At 39.5% G+C, this 21,038-nt stretch overlaps 1 long non-coding RNA gene across 10 annotated transcripts; it reads left to right on the top strand.

The window, feature by feature from the left end:
• The first annotated feature begins 947 nt into the window (after nucleotides 1-947).
• LOC133956299 (uncharacterized) lies at nucleotides 948-19,935 on the top strand. 10 transcript variants are annotated; one of them, XR_009921124.1, is made up of 11 exons: nucleotides 948-962; nucleotides 2,049-2,105; nucleotides 16,792-16,883; nucleotides 17,044-17,379; nucleotides 17,462-17,578; nucleotides 17,650-17,741; nucleotides 17,818-17,932; nucleotides 18,066-18,155; nucleotides 18,520-18,598; nucleotides 19,269-19,472; nucleotides 19,710-19,935. It is a non-coding gene; the product is annotated as an uncharacterized LOC133956299 (long non-coding RNA). The 10 variants fall into 10 exon arrangements; XR_009921122.1 differs by having other exon boundaries at nucleotides 16,792-17,379; XR_009921118.1 differs by lacking the exons at nucleotides 948-962; nucleotides 2,049-2,105 and adding an exon at nucleotides 7,751-10,035.
• The last annotated feature ends 1,103 nt before the right edge of the window (nucleotides 19,936-21,038 follow it).

Consider the following 21,038-nt stretch of genomic DNA (forward strand, 5'->3'; position numbering starts at 1 on the left):
TGTCCTTTCATGTGGCATTCAAAGGCAGCTCTTTCCTCTTTGGGCCTATTGAGATGCCACCACCTGTAACTGGATGCAAGGTTTTCTGTCTTTGTTCCCCCCCCTGCCCTTCTCTCTCACACTCTCACACACAGTCACACACACTAGGACTCTGGGATTGAGTGAAAAAATGGTAGAGGGAGTCAATGAGTAAAAAGGTTCCCATCTCGCTCTCAAATATCTCAATATCTCAATAACCGACTCTCATGAAGAAAGTGGCTAAGTGCAGCTGCATAGTGATAAATATAACATGATTGTCCCTTTATTGAAAAACAAAATTTACAGTCACATTGACAACAAATACAAACTATCAGATGTTTGAACTAAACAGGTTCAACGGTTTGTCTTTCACATATCTCCTCTATATATAAGCAAATGAGGAAGAACAATTACAGACATTGATATATAACAGCATTTCTTGAGAGAGCATCAGATGGTTCTTTGATTGATTGGTGTTTATTTGTTCTCATAATTTTTTCCTTCTGAAACTTCTCCAAAATCATCTCCTCTAAGAGCATGTAATAATTTATTTCTTATGATTTTATAATGCTTTTATGAAAATTATATATATTTTTTGATCACAAGGAATTGGATTTATATCAGATGAATCTGTTGCTTAATGCCACTCAAATACACATACAAATATAGTTGAATGAACGAATGAAACCAATATTTACAGTATTTTCTTAACCTGTCATGATAGAGCATTTTAGTCTGGACAAGCAAAAACTGAGATATTCCGAAATAATGATACAAGTTTCTTTCAGACATGAACTAAACTCTGACTTTCACAGCCTGGCCAGGTGGTATTATGTCTGTAGAGCTGCAGAAGTCGATGAGAAAAACAGAGCAGGAGATCTCAGGGTGAAAAACCGTCGTCATACATGTAGAAGACACCGAAAAACACGTCAAGAGAGTGTATGGTGAGAGCCAACACTTTCTGTGTCTGTTTGTTGTCAAGAAAATGACATGATCTCCACAGCGGAGTCAATATGTTACTTGCTGCCTCTGCCTGCTGCACCACGCGCCTGAATAATGCACTGTGATTGCAAGTGTGAAAGGTAGACTGCTAGTAAACACTGTAGCCAATTCTCCGGATTTCAGCTGCAGATCATATCTGAAAATGTCTATACACTCTCATAACCGCTGGCTGATTGTGTCTTTTCGGTCAGTATTTACTGGCAGGTAGCAGTGTCTACCAACAAACAATTACAAGCATTGCTGACCCTGTTGTTGTTGCAGCTGTTGTGAGTTAAATTTGGAATGTTATAGTACTGCTTACATGTTTAGGAGACAAAATATTATTCAAGTAATCTGCAACAATTCCAGTATCATTTGGGACATGCATGCATACCTGTTAACATCGGCATGTGTTTGCCCAGTGTTTGTGAGTTCTCATGTGGTATGCATTATCTGGCATGTAAGTACAGCTGAGGATGAAACTGATAAGTAGCCAAAATATATGGCAGGCAGAGATTGTATTAGTTTGAAAATACTGTTTTCAAACAAAAACTTAGTAGTATTGATGTAGCCTAAGACCTAAGGACCTATTACGCAGCAGCCAGAGGATTGGTGATCTCACCTTTAACCTGTCTAACCCTCAATCAGCACATGGGATTTCATTACTTTGTTAAGGGATGCACGTCTTAACCCCTCTTTCTCTCTTTTGAACCCTGAGGGTGTCTCTCACTCCCTGTGGGCTGAATGTTGGTAATGAGGTGACAAATTACTGTCTTAAATCTTGATTGAGAGGCCCCCCACTGACATCCTGACAGACACACAAACACACTCACACACACACACACAGACAGAGCAACTCTCAGGGATGTCCTCAACCCCCTGCCAACTGTAAAACAACAATGTTCCTGTTCCACACTCTTTACTGATGAGACAGCAGTGGTTTTCACTGACTTGTCATTTCCATTCAGCACTTGAAAGATCGCCTCTTCACTGTTTTCACAGAAGCTTCACCATTTGTTCTTCTTCTTCTTTGTTCGGTTTATTGACAGGTGGCAACCAACATCAAGTTGTATCCCCGCCATCGGGCACAGAAGATCAAAGGGCTGGTGTGTAAGCATTGATGTGTAATAATACATGATGAAACAAATGGAGTCGAAAACAATATGGAGATTAAAATTTGGTTTTTGTTACTAGGTTTAACAATCTAAGAAATCTGATAGAAAATTATTTTTAGAACAGCTTTTTCTAGTTATGGTTTTTAAACAGCATAATTGTACAAAGACTCATCTGACAGCAGAAGGATTAGAAGAAATATTACTTACTGCATCATCAAACCTCGAAGGTGTTGGTGAGGTATCATCTTGTCTTCTCTGAAATTATGACATGTATTGGCTGATAATTTGGGATCTGGAATTATCATAGTCATTGTTAATTTCTAACTATCTGAGATCTCAAAAGTAGTGTTAAAATGTTTACATGTCATATTACTTTTTCAGTACAATATCAGCTCATAACAACAACAATATTATAGTTTTGTGTTGCTGTTGCCTTAACCTTATCCGGGACATGTGTACCCAGTCCAATATCTGTAGTGTCACTGTCCTGCACTACAACCACCATCTACCTCAACTCCATCTAGGGATTAATTCATAAAAATACATCTGAACATTAAACTGAAGAAACAATTAAGTATTATACACATTTTGCAAAACACAATTTTGTTTTATATAAACATAACTATTGGTGACAGAATATTATCATTTGTGAAAGAGTCGTGCCATATCGAGACAACTTTCCCAGATGAAAAGCACATAAAATGCATATAAATGCATGTGTTAAAGATCAGGTGGTTGAACAGGTTTGCATGTCAGCATCTAGTTAGTGCATCTAGTGTAGTTAGCATCTTAAAAATATGTTCACATAAAATCTCAAGTTCATAAACAGAAAGAAAATAAATAAACTGTAAAGTGAGGACAACGGTTAAATGACCATTGACAGTAGCCAAGATATCACCAGTGCTAGTGAGCTTCTCCACATCGTCTTGTTACTACAAATTAACCTATGGATTGGTTGTTTATGTCTGACTTCAAATCTGTCTGATATGTTGGTAATGCTTATCATCCTATTTTACTGCATGCAAAAACAGGATGAGAATATTGTGCAGAAGCAGCATATAAAGGTTCAATGCAATAATATTTGTGGATCTAACAATTTATCATGAGGTTAGTTATATTTCTTAAGCCGTTTTCAGACATGACCTGCAGTTAAAAAAATCCAGAGAATTGGCTACAGAGTTTACCCACAGTTTACCTTTCACACATGCACAATAAAGTCGGGGGTTGTCTACACAGACGCATTCACAACAACAGCAAATCCTCGGCATTATTCAAGTGAGAGGTGGTGCAGCTGGATCCAGCGGACAGAGACAGGAAGCTATGTATCAACTCTGCTACAGAGATCATGTAATTTTCTTTACGACACACAGACAACATCAGCTCTTATCACCTCAAACTCTTAACATCTTTGTCGGTTTCTTTTATCTGTGTGTCGCCCCTTTTTCACCTTGAGATGTTTGTTATCTTTTAGTTTTTTTCATTTTTGCCTTTGAGGGATCCGTCTCCCAGGACGAACAGATGTGCAATAGATGCCAAGTGTAACTGAAAACATCTGCAAAATAACAGTATTTATAACAATGATTCGAAAAAACAGTTTTTAAGATAATGGAAACTAAATTAATAGACTACTCCTAGATTAGGATCCCCCATCACAATCAGATGCCACCATAATTCCACAATCCATCGTCATGATCCACTGCCGCCATTATGATCTTCCATCATGATCTCTGATTCGCGATCCACCATCATGAACTAAAAGCTGCGGCCCTGGATCTGCAAACTATAAAGCACAAGGACTCCGGGGAAGTCAAGTCAATAACATGAATTTATAAGACATTGATTTATTTAGTATGATAAAGAAGGAGAGAAGGAAAGAGAAGGTGCATGTGTCATGTGTCCCCCAACCTTCTAAACCTATAGCAGCATGACTAGGAGCTGGTCCAAGAAAAACCTGAACCGGCTGTATCTATAAGCTTTATCAAAAAGGAAGGTTTTAAGCCTACTCTTAAACGTACAGAGGGGGTCTGCCTCCCGAACTGAACCTGGGAGATGATGACATAGGAGAGAAACTTGATAGCTGTAAGCTCTGGCTCCTACTCTACTTTTAGAGACTTTAGGGACGACAAGTCAGCCTGAATTCTGGGAGCGCAATGCTCTACTGGGTTGATAAGGTACTAACAGCTCTTTAAGGTATAATGGTGGCATATTATTAAGAGAAAATCCTCCGAGAAAATACGGACTATCAGCGGACTTCAGTGGATTTCTGAAAGCAGCTTTATTTAACAAATTCCCTGAAAAAGTCTTGCCCCCCAGTGAGCTTTCTCATGGGAAAAATAACACCTCACTCCTTTTTTGCTCCCTCTCTCCCTTCTTCTCCCCCTTTTCCCTCTTCTCCAATAAAGAACAGAGAGCCGAGGGGCCATAACCGTGGCGAGGCAGATCTGTTTGATCCCCATGCCGTGCTATCTTCAGTTTTTCCATTCAGCCCGTACAGACGGGGATCATTGGAGTGGACCGCCTGTCTGCCCAAAGGGACAAAAGTCCCCCTGCTAATTGCTCCCACATCAAATGAAGAAGGACATCCCATATAGGAGCCCTCATATTGATGTAGAGGGGGAGAGGGGAAGTAAAAGGGACAACAATTTATCTTAAACTGGTTTTACTCTGATTAGTACTTGGTATTTGTTAATCATCAGTTGATAAGGTCTTCCTATTTGTTAAAATTTTGCTTTAAGGTTAGCCATGTGTTCTGGATTTGTATTGTACATTATTAGCAATTAGAAGTGTCAGAGTGGGTCCATCCACAGTGAAGCTTCATTCAGATTCTTCACTGCACACACATATATATAGCTTCCCAATATTCTTAAAGCTGTATTAATACATTTTATTATGTAAAAAATATGTTTTGATAAGACCATAGCAATCCTTTTTACAGAGCTCTTATCCCAGTTGCTGAATAGCATCTCTTAGCTGTGACTTTCAAGTTTACAGTCCACACACAGCCAAAACAATAGATTATAATTAAAAAAATAGTTTTCCAATGCTTAGTTGAAGAATAACCCTAAAAATATGCTTGAAGAAGATGAAGAAAACACTTATAAGAGTCCGTAATAGAATTTGATCTAAAACAAAAATTAGATCTCAGGTGAACACAGAAACAAAATATTGGGGGTGCGATGACTGTTGTGGTATCACATAGCTACTGAAGTCTCGTCGTAAGGTACACTCAAAGAAAATTTGCCTTTAAATGGTGTCCTCACAAATATATACTTTTTTATTTCTTCTTTTAACCACACTAAAGTCATTTTCATATGTGAATCTGGTTTCTGTATTGACCAACTGTTTGCTTGAAATAAAAACCAAGAAAGTTTAAATAAAAGCAATCCCTTCCTCAGCTTAATTCATTTATGCGACGGAATAATACAATTTGATTTGCAATTGGGACCAACTGTAATTATGAAATGCTATTTGCATATTAGGGCCTCATTCTGAAACTTGACATTTTACTGAAATGTGTCTAAACTATACTACACTTTACTCTGGTGAAAGGTTTTGAATCAACTACCTAGTTGTCAAGGTTGTGTACTAGACTAATGGTTTAACTAAGTTCCAATAGTTATACTTATTTCATAAAGGGAGAAGGATTTAAGTTAGAGGTCCACATTTTCCTCATCGAAGATGAGTCTTTTGGAAAAGAATTGGAGAGACATTACAAGATTAGTTCTGCCCATGCGACTGCCTGCTATGTTATTGGGTAGCAGACAGAAGCTGACTGACTGCCTGTTTGACTGGCTGCCCTCTTATTGTCCTACAGCAACGAGAGAGTTCAGTGGACCAGGACCCAGCAACAAAAGGCTTGGAGCCACCACTCTGTCTGTTTGTGTGCTCGTGTATGTGTGTAGCTGTCATGGCCCAGTGATATAAGTGTCTCGGGGCCCTGGTTAGATTCCTGCACCTCACAGGGGCTAAAAAACAGAGCTTTCCCGTTCGCTTCATAGCACCTTTACAAAATTGTATCACTTTAGAGCAAGCAGGCCCTGCAAACACAGTCCATATAGTCTTCAGACCAGTCACATGGAAGCTCCTAAACTTCTGCATCAAATGATTTGGTTCTCAAACTCCATCCTCCCACCTCAAATTCACCCCTCACTCACTCAAACCAGCCCTTCCTTTTCTCAAGTCATGCATTCCTGTTTTCCAATTGTGTTGTCTTTGTTTGACAGCGAGGCTTTGTTAGATGGCTGTTTTGGCTGGCGGTGCAATTTCAAAGTGTTTACTGATGTGCAGTCACCACATGATGTTGGATCTTGTTGTCAGAGGTCACAACCTGTTAGTATTCCGGTGTGGCCAGAGAGAAGCTCACATCTTGATCCATGCCGGCAGGTCACGCTAGGCCTTTCAAAGCAACCAGGCAAACACATCTTTTGGATGTCAGCTCATCCATCAAGCACACCTTAGGACTGTATCAGCCAAGCATGTAGCGCTGTCACTCAAAGGTAAGAAAGCTGTTGGAAGCAGGAAGCAGGGTCACAGGAGGACCTGCTGTAAATAAGTTGGTCAGAGCAGGGTTATGGTATGGAGCATTGATTAAATTAATCTTTTGTCTTGCAAAATATTTTAGTTTTGAAAAACTCTGAGGCCTTAAAAATAAATCAAGTTAAACAATTACTACACATCTGATGCAATCTATGAAATGATTTGTAAATATTAAGCAATCATAAACCAAAAAGGCTCCACATGGCTATTGAGTATTTAATTTTCATTGTATCAGTGTTCTTTTCCATTGTTGTAAAGAACATTTATAAAAGTCCACATGGTGCATTGTACCGATACGTTTGTCTTTCATTCTGATGGTGAAAGCTGGCAGGGCTAACTAGAGACTTGCTGCGTGTGAGTGATCTCTGTTAAAGAGGTGAAGTGTGCAAAGAAAGCACAGCAGATAAAGCCCCAATGTACAAATTGAAGTTAATTTAAAACATTTTGAAATAAACCAGATTAATACAATGTTGTTTTTGTTTGTTTAACAAGCAACAAATCAAACAAAAGAATACCAAAGGTTTAATAATATCAGGTATGTTTCAGAGATAATGTGTCTCTTAATGCGTTTTCTTTTTTTAATGAAGCATGACATTTATTAACAGCAGTGGAGTTATCAGGAGGAGATGGATAATGGACAACATTGTGCACAGCTGTTACACCAGAGACCAGTTTGATATCCACTACCTGTCGAAGCATTTGGACAACAAAATAATTATATTTGTTCAGTGAGAGGTTTCAGTTTAGGTCATATTACATAGATCTTCGGAAGTCACTAGGAACTTTTGAACTAAACCATGAAACATATAGAAAGGTGGAGTCACTATAGGTAGACATAGTTCTGTAAATTCTGATATGTGATTGAAAGTAAACAATTTCATAGAGCCATTATCAATATTTATTAGCAGTGGGATTTGAACCAATGACCTTGTCCGCCCAGATTATTCCAATTCTGTTTAATTATATTTTTCTGGTATAGCGCCAAATTACAAATTACAAAATACATAATCTCAAGGTACTTTACATAAACTAATAAAATTCTGTACATATCACTAGACATGGACCTTTCATCAGTAGCAGGAGTGATACACAATGCCCCTTATGATAACTCAGTAAAGAGAAACAAGATCTAGGCACACAAAATAAGATAGTTTCTCTTTTGTTAACAGCCTGCACAGTGCTAGAATGTGCTCCTGTTGATTAAGTCCCTGCCCTTTGTACACACATCGCTACTCCCCATTGGATGGTTTGTTGAGGAGCTCGGATCAGCCCCGCCCGCAAGAGTCGGTCACGGACCTGGCGGAGCGCCGAGAAGACGATCAAACTGGATTCTCTACAGGAAGTAAAACTCGTAACAAAGATTCTGAAGATGAACCTGCGGAGGGATTATTACCAAACAGCCTGCTTGACCCCGGTCGACCAATGCAGCCCAACCAACCTCCGGACGCTTAGGGTCTCGCGCTGCCCCCCAGATATGTGAAAAATCGACTTAAGTTCAGGAACAAAGTATTTTTACTTCATTAGTTCCCGCCACTGGAATTAGAAGTAAAAAAGTTCTGGGTCATCCAGGCCTTGATGTTCTTGAGACAATCCTGAAGTTGAACTACGTAATTAGATTAATCTGGCTTCGTAGACATGTACAGCTGGGTGTCGTCTGCATAAGAAAAGAAGAAGTGTGCGTGGGGCTTTCTGAAGATGTTGCCTAAAGGGAGCCTTTATAAGTTGAAGAGTATCGATCCAAGGAAGGAAACTTGTGGAACTCCATGACTAACTTGTGTGTGCATTGAGGAATCATTGTTAACAAATTTAAATCTATCTGAAATATATGACTTAAACCACCCTAATGCCTTAAATCCCTACATGTTCTTCCAGTCTCTGTAACAGAATCTTATGATCTATGGTTTCAAATTCTGCACTAAGATCCAACAGGATGAATATAGAAGTCCATTATCTGATGCCATGAAAAGTTCACTTTTAAAAGTGCTGTTTCGTTGCTGTGATGGATTCTAAGTCCTCGCTGAATTGTCTCCAAGTAATTCCTTTCCGTCTAAGTAATTGCATAACTGGTTGTCCGTCTAAGTAATTGCATAACTGGTTGTGCCAGAAAATGCCAGTGACATAAATTGTAGATGTAATTATAATTGAGTAGCTTATTTTGTCAGAGCCACCCCTCCTACATTCAGTGTTATGACAGTTTGGCTTTGCCTTTGTATTCATCAGTTTTATCAGACTTTTTTTGGGGTCCATGTCCTGTCTTCACTGAAAAAGTTCCCCAGTAATTCCCATTTCTTAATGGCATTTCACAAAGGTGGAAGAACTTACTGTAGGTGTAAGTGTGTTGTATTGACCAGTGTTGTTGTGCTGATTGTTACACCTGACTGTCCTAATCAGCTCTCAAGTCGCTTCATCATGAATTGGATGTACTACCCATCACAGCCCACCAGTGTGACCTATGACCTCTACTTCCTTTCAACCAATCAAGATTTTTTTACTTCTCATAGCCATCTGGTCAGATGTCACACAATATGTAAAAAATTATGTGATAATAATAAGGAAAATGTTGGGGTATGACGAATACAACTTGACTTCCAAGTTATGTGAAAATGAACACCAACCTTCTCGTTATATATTGACCCTCCCCAGTGTGATCCAGGTCATGTTTCATCCTCCCATAATTAGTCTCTATACCAACATTTCATCACAGATCTATTGATGAGTCTATACTTTGTTTTACATGATTTGTTTAAGAAACAAAAAAAAGGGAGAGTAGCAGCCATATTTATTAAAGATTTTTTTTTTCATATAACTTACAGATTTATTGACTTTGAAGAAACAAACACAAAATGTTTTAATGGTAACTTTTACTCTAGGCATTTAGAATTACACATTTTCAATACATCTTAGTTACAACTGGGAAGATATAAACAAAAAATCTTCAGAAGAAGAAAGAAATATAACCCTATATTTCTCATTTGTTAGCAATGAAGGGGTGGAATTGGGTGGGGTTGTGAGGGCCAGGCAGCAGGGGTCACAGGAAGGATGGAGGTAAGGATTAGGGGGCAACAATGAGTTAAATGTTCCCCCTCCAGACCACATGGAGGACGAAGCATCCCCCCAGTGTCCATAATTTGTCTGGAGTAATTGAGAGAGAGAGAGAGAGTGTGTGTGTGTGTGTGTGTGTGTGTGTGTGTGTGTGTGTGTGTGTGTGTGTGTGTGTGTGTGTGTGTAACCATGGCTCAGGCCTTGCTTTCTGGTAGTTGGAGTGGAGGGGCTCTCCAGAGTGGAGGACCCTCGCTGTCGAACAGGAATCTGAAGAGACCTCCCAGTAACCATCAGTGGTGGGACCCTGCAGTTCTGCTGATTCACAACCCTCAGTGCTCAGCGGGTGAGAGTGTAAATGTTGGGTGATTTAAAATGGGTGTTAGGATCATATGGGAATGCATGGACCAATTGCTAATAAGTCAATACAGGTAGAGTTGAATGGTCCTCATTCACCAATATCTTCTTAAAAATGTTCTTAAATTTGTTCTTGAGAAGTTTCCTAAGAAAACTCCACGTCAGATTCATGAAGTGTTCTTGAACTCCAGAATTGTTTGCATCTGTGTTCTTAAATTAATGAATAACATGTCTTCATAGGTAAAAATGATCGAACGGAAATCAAGAGACGGTGCCGCACTGGACTCAAACCATTAAATAAATTAACTTAAAATTAAGTGAAGCTGTATTGGGAGAAAGTTCCATAATTTTAGTGAAATATACAGATTTTAAGTCAAAAAATATATACTTTCAAACACAGAGGGAAAGAGAAGGAAGGGAAAAGAAATGGAAGGTGCACAGAGTTATCTGAGCTGGTGGTGCGCATCATTGGAACATCAGCACTTTAGGTCAACTCTGAGCTGATCATTTGTGGATACTCAACCTGAACCATGTACATCGGGACCCAACATGCCAGGTCGGGTTCAGACTAAATGTTCTGAGCATTGATAAACCCACAGAGCTGGGGGCACCCACAGGCCCTCACTATCTACTCACCACTATGCCGATTGAGGGGTGGGGGAAGTGGTTGAATGGAGTCCTAGCTCCTCAGTCAAACGACCCGCAGACAGAGCCCTGATCTATATAAGTCATTTTCAGAAGTTACAGGATGAAAGAAGAGGTGCTCTGGAGATTGTGTTGCATAACAACATCAAAATCAATATAGACCTCTATCTCACCGCTGAAGTGCTTAAGAAATGCAGTGAATAAGCTGAAGTCAAAAATAGTTAAAAGAAAAACAAATTAAGTTCCGACCCTATACCTCACAAGTACAGAGCGGAGATCAGTCTCCTTTCCACCTGGTAGGGGACAGGGGGACATCCTGACTGGCAGAGAGATCAGGAACTGGATGCGGCAGATGGCAGCACACAAGCCATGAAGAATCATCACTCTCAATTCAAAGAAAAACTTCAGGAAATTACGATAACCAGACTGGTCACATTTGACCCATAGGAGATATTCCAGATCTTGGTTGTGCCCAGGAATATATTATGGAGTTCCACACTAGTGGCGAAGAGAGTCTCGACTTGCTAATTGGTGGGTCATCTGCGTTTTGTTTTATTTATTTTAATTTGAACATTGGCTAGCATGAGGTCATATCATAGTGCCCCAACCATGTTTCATATTGGCCCCCGTTATTGGGGTCTGGACTTAAGCCAAGCCACTTCTTCAGAAACATCTGTTCTAAACATTTTCATTGAATCGTTGTTAGAGCTGTTCCATTGCTGTATTTAGGTTTCTTTTCTGAGATTTCACTAGTGCACAATCTTGACACAGGGAGGGGTTTCAAGAGAGAAAATACCTGTGATAATTTAATATACTATGAATAAGCAGTTCATTTAAGCCATCTCATTCAATGTAAAAGGGATAATAAACCCAGCAAACAGAATTAGAATATTATCAAAAATGAAATAGTTTGGGGTTGCAGGTCGTGTTCTTACAGGTTTCTCAAGAATATATCACTCATCGTATAATTAGGACGAAGAGGTGTAGCAATACTGTGCAATACACAAAAAGTATAATTTTAACAACTTTCAGAGGTAACAGACAAGGAAGGAGGTATACAATAGTTTCAAGAAAAATAGACTGCATTATGGTAACCTCTGGAAGTGTTTTTGCTTTTTACATAAGGATGTTTGATTTCATGACACGGGGTGCAGGAACTATTATATGCGGTGGAGACTGGAACATTCGTCTAAACATAAAGCTGGACTACTAAAACAAATTTGACTATTACATCAGTGCATAAAACATGTATGTCCAAATGGCAGAGCTGGGCATATTAGACGTCTGGAAGGACTTCAACCCATCAGATCGGGATTTTACTTTTTATTCAACACCTAATACCCCTAATATGTATCATATTCAAGCATAGACCACCATAGAGTACATTGTTGTGATGTCGGAAGTATTAATTTGTCTGACCATGCACCCGTTTTCTGCACTGTACATATTGGTGATAATGCAGTTAGAATGAGTGTTCTAAACAACCAATGATTTACGACCCAAATGATAAAGGACATAAGAATGTTGAATTGACTTATTGTAAGTCGCTTTGGATAAATGCGTCAGCTAAATGATGTGTAATAATAATGTAATTTAATGTTTTACATACCTGTAGTTTGTTGGAGATATGTTAAAATTTGTCATCAGAGGAAGAATTATATCCATAATAATAAAGAAAAACAACTAAAATTAACAAACCTTAACAAAGAATTGAAAGATCTTGAAACCCAACATAAAATGATACAAAGACCACATTAAATGACAAAAACTAAAAAATTACGAATGAAATAAATATTTTATACTCTCAAGAAACAGAAAAACATGACATTTGGAAAACAGAAATACTACCAATTTCTCTCAAAATCCATGAAACATCTGGGGAGAAAATATAAAAAAAACAACTAGCAGATACCACTGTGCCTAAAAGGGATCCATTTTCGAAAGAATCAAAAATACAAACAATATTCAAAAAGGGCTACAAATCTCGATATACTCAACACACTCAAACCTAGAGGACGAATAACAAATTGACAAGTTCCTTTACCCTCTCAACCTACCTGCTTTATTTGAGGACCAAAATCTGATATTAATAGCCAAAACAGAGTAATAGCGCAACACCACCATCTCTAGGCTGAAAGTGAATAAGTCACGTGGCACTGAAGGTCTATCAGACTGGTATACAGCTTTCAATCAATCAATCAAATTGTATTCGTATAGCTTAATTCACTTCCAGTAGGATTTAACACCAATCCTTTTTCAATTTTGCAACAGATGTTACATTTTCACCAACAATGGAATGAGGGGGTAATCACAGTTATTACAAAATAGGAAAAAGACAATTTCAGTGTTGAATGTAGACTACAAACTATATACAGCTATTCTCGCCAAAGCACCATCCCTATCCCCCAAAGACAAACTCATGATACATTCGACGATCAGTGAACATTCTTTATCCAACAGAACAATCTCAAAGGTCTCTTAGTAAGTTGGGACAAAAAAAGGTCTTTGATTCAGTGAGTTGACCTTTCTTAAAAAAGGTCTTGAAAAATTTGGCAGGCATGCCTGAGCATTTTTATTAAAAAGATATTCATACACTATATAGTGAGCCAACCGGTCAGATAACATAAATGGAAGCTATCAGGCAACATAATATTATAGCGTGGATCGAGACAGGTATACCAGATCTTGCCACTTCTTTTGGCGCTTTACTTTATCGAGCCTCCTGCTCAGTTGATAAAACGGACAAAAACATTACGGCATTTGCATAAATGGGATTGTGGCACTATATGCTGATGATTTTTTGGTCTTCACCATCGCATTCCTTAATTAATTAATTAACCATTTAACAGATAAGCTTGATATAAAATTAATATACAAAATACACAAATTCAAAATGTTAATTATACACCTTCAAAACAACTTAGAGAATTTCCAAATTAATTGGGACCAGACCTTAAGGAAATACATAGGACTGCATTTACAGAAGAGAATATTACCTTTAGAAAGATATAATTACTACCCTCTTTTATCAAATTACAAATCATTCAGTGGTGTGCCTATGAGGCTTGGTTTAAGCCTAACAACATGGATCATAGCTTTAAATCATGGATACTAATGGGAACAATTTATTTCCTCATAGGAAAGGGATAGCTGAAAGATTTTGAAAACCTCAAGATACACTATAACCTGGAAATTTCTGTTATTTTATAGATACCTTCAGACATGCAATTATTATGACCATAGCATTTTAAATAAAATGCTTTTATGATCCAATACTAAGAATATGTTAGAAGCATACAATTGAAAAATGATTCAAATAAGGGCATTATCACCCCAACCCTACCAAGGCCTTAGGACAACAATATCCCACACTACACAATATTTTAAGGTTTAATGGGAAAAAGATAATTTCAATTTCAATTTCAAATGAGGACTGGCTGGACTGATGTGAATTCAATTTGAAATGCAAAAACTTTTATATATGGTGGGAATTCGAATGGAAGTCCTCAATCAATTTCTTCCAAACACCAAAACAGGAAGCATATTCTACAAGAGGAGATGCCGTATGTTGGAGATGGTGTGGATCTCAGGAAGCCGATCACTGGCATATATTTTGGGGGAGTGACCGGCTAAAGCCCTTCTGGCCAGACTGTTACAAAGTGACGAGTGTACTTGACACTGGATGTACCCCTGCAGTTTTCCAAAATGTTTCTAGACAATAATCATATTTAGGTCAAGACAATCTGATAAATATGTTTGGTATCTTGACAACGGCTTGAAAATAAGCCCTTTGGAGGCCCTGGTTGCTTCCTGAGCGCCAATCCATCCAGGAATGTTTTTTTATTACTTTTTGGACTAAGTGGGTTAAGTACATAAAACCTTTGCAATCAGGATTTGTTTTGAATGAATGACTGTGATGTCTTTGTTTGTTTCTGCATATGTATGATATTATGTATATACAGTGCTTCCGGAAAGTATTCACAGCGCTTAACTTTTTCCACATTTTGTTATGTTACAGCCTTATTCCAAAATGGATTAAAGTTATTTTTTCATCAAAAATCTACGCACAATAACCCATAATGATAATGTGCACAGATTTGGGGAAGGGTACAGAACAATTTCTGCAGCATTGAAGGTCCCAATGAGCACAGTGGCCTCCATCATCCGTAAATGGAAGAAGTTTGGCACCACCAGGACTCTTCCTAGAGCTGGACGCCTGGCCAAACTGAGCAATCGGGGGAGAAGGGCCTTAGTCAGAGAGGTGACCAAGAACCTGATGTTCACTCTGACAAAGCTCCAGCATTGTACTGTGAAGACAGGAGAACCTTCCAGAAGGACAACCATCTCTGCAGCACTCCACCAATCAGGCCTGTATGGTAGAGTGGCCAGACGAAAGCCACTCCTCAGTAAAAGGCACATGACAGCTTGCCAAAAGGAACCTGAAGGACTCTCAGACCATGTGAAACAAAATTCTCTCGTCTGATTAAACAAAGATTAAACTCTTTGGCCTGAATGCTTGGTTAATGTCTGGAGGAAACCAGGCACCGCTGATCACCAGGCCAATACCATCCCTACAGTGAGGCATGGTGGTGGCAGAATCATGCTGTGGGGATGTTTTTCAGCGGCAGGAACTCGGAGACTAGTCAGGATCGAGGGAAAGATGAATGCAGCAATGTACAGAGACATCCTTGATGAAACCTGCTCCAGAGCACTCTGGACCTCAGACTGGGGAGAAGGTTTATCTTCCAACTGGACAACGACGCTAAGCACACTGCCAAGATAACAAAGGAGTGTCTTCGGGACAACTGTAAATGTCCTTGAGTGGCCCAGCCAGAGCCCAGACTTGAACCTAATTGAACATCTCTGGAGGGATTTGAAAATGGCTGTACAACAACACTCCCCATCCAACCTGATGGAGTTGAGAGGTCCTGCAAAGAAGAATGGGAGAAACTGCCCAAGCTTGTAGCATCATACACAAAAAGACTTGAGGCTGTAATTGCTGCCAAAGGTTATCCAGAAAGGATTGAGCAAAGGCTGTGAATACTTGTGTACATGTTATATTTGCGTTCTTTATTTGTAATAAGTTAGCAAAAAAAATGTATACAAACCTTTTTCACTTTGTCATTATGGGGTATTGTGTGTAGAGTTTTGAGGAAAAAAATTAATTTAATTAATTTTGAAATATGGCTGTAACATAACAAAATGTGGAAAAAGTGAAGCGCTGTGAATATTTCCCGGATGCACTGTATGCCGCTTCCTGAGCCCTTCCCCAAGGTAACGCCCACCATTCAATACTGCCTTTCTCTTCCAAACTGTATGAAGTTCTTATATTTGAAAAATATCTGGATAGTAGAAAAATTGAACTGTTCTGTTCTTGGTTTACATCTTGTCATATGAGTTGAAAACTGATGTTAAGAGAAGCAAATGTGATTAACCAGCTTAATGACAAATAGTCTCTAAATATTATTACGCAACTGACAGTCTTTAGAAATCAAACTAAACCCTGTCTTACAGTTTTTACTGAACTTCATCTATTTCACAAATTTGATCACTAACAGTAAAACAGCCTTTATTATAATTGATAACACATACACATACACAAGAAATTTGCTGATTTTTTTTATAACTCAATAAAGTTCTCAATAGAGGACAAACATGATTACTAAAAATGCCAAAAGCACATTCATCTCATTCCCAAATAATGTGGAATAGTGTTGTAGTGGTGGACATGGTCTTATTGGAGGATCTGGAGGTGATGAAGGTGGGATCCAAGGCTAAGATACAATTGGAGGATACTAGTGCATTGTAGTACGAAAGTATGCAAACAGATCACCTTAAATCTGACATCACACAATAAAAGGCTTTTCAGAGATACTCCAAGAGGTGAGATCAAACCCTTGTGTGACAGCAAAATTAAATGATTCAATGCCATCTAGTGTCAAGAGAGAAACATGTGTTCATTTTGTCCGTGAGCTTTGACTAACTGGTTTTCACAGAGGTGCAGTGTCCACCAACCAGGGTATCTCGAAATTGTACATAGAAAATGTTGAATGCCAAAAACTCATTTTTTAAAGAGGTTATATATTTGTTTGTTTTTCAGACCTGGTGGGTTTTTTGATGGCGTATTTCTGATCAAGGACTCTGAGGTGTCCTCCTTTGTTGACTACATCCATGGGACGACAAAACACCTAAGTTAATAAACATTGTTCCTTATTTTACGTTATTTAATGTTAAATTAATTCTTGTACCCTGTGAAAAAAGTGTTCCTCTTATGTATAATGTCAAACACCATTTTAGCAATATTTACACCTTCAATTAATGCTGATTATTGCTATGTATTTTGTCTTCTTAGAATCCTGCAAAAGGGCGATGAGGTACAAGTCAATGGGCGGCTGCACGAGAACCGCAAACAAGTCTGCAAGCAAAGTAGAAGAAGGCGTTGAGGTTGCTGTCTGCCGTCATGGATTCTTGCTTAAGGGACTGAATATGTTCTGTGGAGAAATATTTGCATAACCCTTGTATCTTCAAAGACACCTTGCTTCACAGAATGTGCAGTTTTTTTGCTCTGATGTGGTGTGCAAATACTGGCCGTATCTGCAAAGGGTTGTGCGTCACTGTCCAGAGCTGCAGGACTATGCGTCCATTTCTCTCCATCATGCATGCTAGAGCACATTCCTGGATGTGTGAGGTAATGATCATCAGTCTCATTATCATTTTCAAAACAGTGTTTCTCTTTTTCAAATGGTAACATTGAAGTGAATTTGTTGCAGTTGCAATGGGGAGGACGTGATCAACATGGGGCTGGGACAACCATTGGGGAGGAGGTTGAACAAGTCAACGGCTTCCTCTCCTGGGCAGCCATTTTTCCAAGTACGTGTCCAAAGCTGGTAAGTCTTTTAAATTTATTTATACATTTTTTGTTTTTCGTCTCCTAACCTGATATGAATTTTGTCTTAAGTTTGCACAGATATACTTACACTTCAAGCAATTGGCTGGAACAGGCGAAAAGCAGAAAACCTTGACTGAACATTGACCAAAAGATATATCAAGGTACAAACCAAGATACCTTTTTTGTTCCGGGGGTGGGTGATGTAGACATTATCTAAATTTTGTTTTGTTTTGTCAGACAATGCAAAGGATTACAGAGGCAACAAAGGACCTTGAGGAAATCAACACTGAGTTGTCTCTAGAGAAAGACACGGTCAAGCAATGGGTGTCAGATGTTCAACAGTGGACGACAGGTATTGTTGACAAAGAAATGATTTTATTCTTGCACAATGTCCTTTGTCTCTGTTTACACAAGGTCTACTCAAAAAGCTTGACTGTAACATGATAATGCCATGAATACATAATTTTTTTTCTTATCTTCACAAGGACCAACCAGCCCAAATGACTTGCAGAAGACCATTGAAGGACCATATCTGAGCATTTAGCATCGGAAATTTCAGCTTTATCGTCAGTCTGGTAAGACATAATGTATTAATTTCTATTTGGGGGGGGGGGGGGGGGGGGGGGGGGAAGTAGCCCATGATTTAAAAATAAACTACAATCACTGCACTGTGGTTATATACCTCCGCTAACCAGTGCAGTTTCTGTGAAAGTATTTTCAAATCCTTTTTTTCATATAAATATCACTAACATTTTGAAAACTGAAAGACAATACGATCATTGTGGCCTTGGCCTGTGACCTCAAGGTACCAAAATAGAATCCTTGATTTGGCAAAAGTTAAAATTTGTCCCAAATTTTAGGAAATTCTGCAATGTAATATGTTATTGGTGTAAGATTGGTCATCTAGGGTTAACTAAAAATGTTGTCTTGTCATTCTAGCCATCATTAAACACAATGCTACTGTGGAGGAAGCAGACAAACTCCCTCCTTCTAACGAGCTATTCCTGGCAATGGGAGTGTAAGTCCTTGATTGAAAGCCAGAGAATACAAAATCTCTCTCTCAACCCCTTGCTATATATGTAATATATATATACATATATGAGAGGCGGTGGTCTAGTGGCAGAAACTTGGACTATGGGAAGAAAAGGTCTCTGGTTCGTCTCTGGTTCGACTCCACGGAGTGACAACAAGAGACAAACCTGGATTAATCTGTCCAAAAATCCAAGAGTCTCCCTACCCTGTCTAGTGCCCCTGAGCAAGGCACCTTACTCCCCCAACATCTGCTCCCCGGGCACTGTTCATGGCTGCTCACTGCTCTGTGTGTCCTGCACCAGATGGGTTAAATGCAGAGGATACATTTACCTACCATTGCATGAGTGTGTTGTGCATGTCTGTGCATGTGTTTGGTATAAATAAAAACGAATCTTAATATAATTCATAACTCTTTTGATATGATATCCAGGTCATGGTGATATGGTACAGGAAAAGAAAGTGTTTGACAAGGTAATGCTGCTGTCCAGAATTAAAGAAGAAGCTGTCATTGTTTTTCGTGAGGTAAAGCAGCACTTGCAGTACATGAGAGGTGTGGTGGGAGAGCCTTCCTCTCAGCTTTCTGAGGCCATAGGCGGGCAAGGTAAAATACATTTTATTTGTTCTATTAAAACATTTTCCTTTTTGAAACATCTCAGGCAGTACTGAGGCATCAGCGGGGATGGAACGTGCAGGACTTCTCTACGTGCTGAAGAGGAGATTGCACGAAGTTCAAGCTCGTCAGGCTGCAGCAGGTAGCACATACCAACAGATTCTTGGGCAGCAAACTTATTTAGATGACTCCTCCTTTGAAGAGGAAAACTTGAAGAGTAACTCCTCCAGTGATGAAGAACTGTGATTAGGTAAGGGTGTGAATGAACTGGTGTTGTATGATGTCAGTACAATGTCTCTGTCTGTGCAATGGAATAGGCTGGTCTGTAAGGACGATTGTTGACTCTGGTTGAAACCATTTGTTTCTGTAGCTTATTGGTAGGTAGCCGTTGGCTTTGACAGATTTAGGTTTTAGCCACCTGCCTTTAAAAACAAAGGGAACCATCTTTATAGTTCTAACACTATGGTTTGTGTGTGTTCTACTCAAGTGAAGCTGTACAACTGTGCTCCACCACCACACTCCTTCCCGCAGCCTCCACTCGTGACGCTGAACCTCCTGTCATCATCAGACCAAGCAGCAAACCTGGGGTGCCAGAACTGTCTCCGTAGCTGACCGCTCTCTCTGGACCCCCTTTCCCCAAATGAATCAGAATGCACAGATCTGTCACTGCCCTACTGTATTTTTTTGTACATAATAAATTACATCTAACATAACTTATTGGGGGATTTCCTTGAACTTAGACACCATGTTATTGGCAGATAAAATGCTCAGAGTTGAACTGATGGGATGGGTGATGCAAGATGAGGGAGATATACCTGGATGCTGTGTGGGACATCTTTAGACATAGGAGTGACATTTACTCATGTTTCTCTGTTAGTGTTTGTATATTGTTCCACCTTCTGGTCTCCTTGGTACGGTGGCCCTGAGAGCTCAACGAACAACAACTTAAGAAAACACATGCAAGTTGACAAAACACATGCAAGTTGACAAAACACAAGCAAAGTAACAAAACATCTTCAACAATTTCACAACACAACACATTACAGAAACGCACTGCAAATAGACAAATGTGTTGCAAATAGACACACGCGCTGCAAATAGACAAACGCGCTGCAAATAGACGCACCAACACAACGGAAGTGTTTCCAGAGGACGGCTAAAAGGGATGGACACCGCTGCCACAGGAGACGCAAAAACGTCCAATACATCATACGTATTTGGTTCCGCACAGGGGTCGGCAACCCGCGGCTCTGGAGCCGAACGCGGCTGTGTTGTGCATATGTTTCGCGATCGCTGAACTTAACGAATCAGTTTTCATAATATTAACATGTACGTAACGATGAACGTGAGTGAACGTCACGTTCATTTTTTAAATCATCATCGTATCAGGCCCTCATGAAATACCAGGAGCGGGCGCGTGTGTGTGTGTGTGTGTGTGTGTGTGTGTGTGTGTGTGTGTGTGTGTGTGTGTGTGTGTGTGTGTGTGGCCAGCGCACCGGGGCTCCGACACCGCCCACTCGCTCGGAGAGACCCATAGTGAGCTCTGAGCTCTGAAGATGGTCCGATCTAGAGACATGCCGTCTTCTCCTCAGCGCTAACAAGCGCCTCCCACAGTCTGAAACTGGGGGGTGTGAGAAATTGGTTTGTTAATGAACGTTGGTCCAAAAGTGAAACATATGATTGTGTATAAAGCAAACATACATATTATGACCATATCTGGCCATTAAATACCACTTAAAACCGATTTGACAGATTTGATCCAGCTTGGACCTCAATGGGGTCGGAGAATGTACACCCCAGAGGGCCTGTGTTTGGA

The sequence above is a fragment of the Platichthys flesus genome, chromosome 1 (genome assembly GCF_949316205.1).
Source record: "Platichthys flesus chromosome 1, fPlaFle2.1, whole genome shotgun sequence".
NCBI classification, from domain to species: domain Eukaryota; kingdom Metazoa; phylum Chordata; class Actinopteri; order Pleuronectiformes; family Pleuronectidae; genus Platichthys; species Platichthys flesus.